The sequence below is a fragment of the Condylura cristata genome, unplaced genomic scaffold (genome assembly GCF_000260355.1).
Source record: "Condylura cristata isolate star-nosed mole 26May11 unplaced genomic scaffold, ConCri1.0 scaffold00004, whole genome shotgun sequence".
NCBI classification, from domain to species: domain Eukaryota; kingdom Metazoa; phylum Chordata; class Mammalia; order Eulipotyphla; family Talpidae; genus Condylura; species Condylura cristata.
Genome location: NW_004567105.1, coordinates 70,668,846 through 70,671,817, shown reverse-complemented (window position 1 = coordinate 70,671,817; position 2,972 = coordinate 70,668,846).

Below are 2,972 nucleotides of genomic sequence, written 5' to 3'. Positions count from 1 at the left end.
TGCCCCCTGCCTGCCTCTGGCCTGTACCCCAGTTATTATATGAATAAATAAATAAATATATAATTTTTTTAAAAGAATTTAATACAATTCTCTAGATAAGGAATAATGAATCTCAACAAATGCAATAATTGCCTGCTCTGACTTCCACCTGACGCCACAAAAGCACCACAGAAGAGAAAGTACACATTAAATACTAATAGTCAACATATATAAAATTCTTTATTCAGTGGACACTTTGATAACATTTTCAAAGTGCCAGGCACTATTGAAGCACTTTACAGATAGCAGCTCATTTAGTTCTAGTAATAAATTTAAGAGCTAGTTGTTACTAATATTCCTATTGTACATAGTGGTGAAGAGAGATTAAGCAACTTGCTCATTCTCCCCCGCTCATAAATGGCAAAGTGAGAATTTGAATCCAGATAATATGATCCCAAATTTCTTGGTCTTAACTGCAGTGCTGTGCTGATTTTGGCAAGGGAAGAACAGTAATATTTGGGTGATGACACTAAAGATATACAGCTTAAGGCATCATTTTGAGGTAAAAAAAAAATGTAAACAAGTGAGGAAAAGGTATTTCATAATCTTGAGCCATTCAGAGTCCCTAGATAGATTTGTGGAAAATAATTTGATCCATGTGCAAAAAATTGCCAGGCACAGAAGATCATCTTGGAGGTGGTAATATTAGCTCCACCTTGGTTGACACTTAGGCATAAATCAATACATACATATATAAGTAGTTAAATTAAAATATAAGAATCCATGCTTACAAAGGCAAACCAGCTAACTACATGCAGGATGTCTCTAGTAATCGAAATTGTGGTTGGAAAATATGGACACATTAATCATGTTTGCATAGGCATTCAAGGAGAAGTGACACAAAAAGCATTTCAGGTTTTTTTCTACTTGTGGCAACAGTGAAAAATCCAGAAAGCTGAAGTGAACTACTTAATGAAAGATCACATGGCTAAGGAATATTTGTGAACAATAAAGGGTAATTCATGGTGGCAAAAACCAATAAAGGGTCCTTCCTAGTGGCACAGCAGTTTACATCACAGCACTTATGAAGCTTTCTGCAGCCACTGCAGCACGAGTTCCATCCCCGGCCAGGGAGGTGACCCACATGGCGCAGCAGACCTCTCCTGACCCCCCAACTGCTCCCCTCAGCAGTGTCTTTCAGTTCATCTGTCTGTTCTGCTCCCCACTCTGTCTTTGGTGAATATTCTTGGTCCGACCGCCCACCTCTGGCCTGTACCCCAGTTTTGTATACATAAATAAATCTTTAAAAAACAACAACAACAACAAAAACCCACTAAAGTGGAAACTTTGTTAAGGAAAAAGAAAATCCAGGAGATGGTGTGTTTTAAAAATAACTATTGCCAAATAAAGTATCGCCTTTCTAGATTATATAGGAAAGGCAACTATAATTAATTTAATTAATTAGAATAATAAATATCATACAGATTACATAAAAATCATATTATTTAGTCTGCTCCTGGGAATTTTCTAAGTATTTTATATATGTCTTTTTGTCATTGAATTCTTATGAAGACCCTGTAAGGCTGGATTGTTATTATCATCCTTCTATAAATAAATAAATGGAAGCACAGGGAATAAACTAATAGACCAGAAAAATGACATTTAGAACTCAGTGTCTCCTGTACAGACAGTTATACATATTTGGTCCCTGCCTGATAATTGTACCTACTTCAGAGTGATGAGCCCAAAAGCAATCTCAATCTAAATATCGGGAATTAGTGGGGAAAATATGCCAGTTTCCTTCCCTTGCTGTGAGACAAATCCAAATATAATACACAGTCCCCAAAGGGATTGAATCCCACATGCCCCTGATAACAATTCACTCATGAATGCCTCCTCTCTTGGATTTCCATGCTCCCATGTCTCATTTCCCGACTATCAACACCTTTCCAGGGCTCATACTCTCAATCAACTACCTGCACCCAAATAATGCCTTTGTAGAAACCCAGACACCACAAAAGCCAAGCAAGTCTTCCCTTTGCTCTGTGTACCTATGTTCAGGAAAAGCTACTTGTCACTCTAGTTCTCCATACACATAACTCACTGTATTAAGAAATATTGTTAACACCAACAAGAAAATCAGTCTCCCAATAGGAACTGCCAGGTCTCTGCTATTCCATCTAATCATCAAAAGTCATTGCACTTGATGAGATAGTTTACATCAATTAATCAAGGAAATAAGCAGGAGAAATCATTTGAAAGCTTTCCAGACAGAAAGAAATGTAAAAGTTATTTTAAATAAAAAGAAGCATGGTCTGTTTTGGATTAGATGTAATGCTGGCAAACTTTTAAAGTTTAAGAGGTAAATTTTCAGACATTTTTACATGTGGCTAGTTGTTTTACTTTATATCCCATGGCACATGCTCATTTTCCTATATAATTAGGAAAGGTGTTTCTGCAAAAAAAAAAAAAAAAAAAAAAAGCCAAATCTCCAAAAACTACAATCATGACCTCAGAAACTAACAGCAATATATGGAAAGAGAGCTGTAACACCTGCCTGGTGGCCTGAGGGGTTAAAGGCTGCCCTGTGAAGCTATCTGAAGCTATTACAGCATAAGTTTGATCCCCAGGCAGCGAGGTGACCCACGTGGCTCCACAGACCTTACCTATCTCACCCGCTGCTCCTCTCAGCTGTATATTTCAATCTGTCTGCCTGTTCTGCCCCCCCCCATTCTGTCTCTGGTGGATCCCCTCACCCCCTATACCTTTGCCCTGTATCCTAGTTCTTGTATGCATAAATAAATAAATCTTAAAAAAGAAAATGTTCAATACAGGGCCTCCCTGGTGGCCCAGAGGTTAAAGTATCATCACTATCAAGCTATTGCCAGCCACAGGGCATGAGTTTGATTCCCAGGGAGCTGACCCACATGGCACAGCAGACCTCTCCTGACTCACCTGCTGCTGCCCTCAGCAGTGCATTTCAGTAGTTCTGC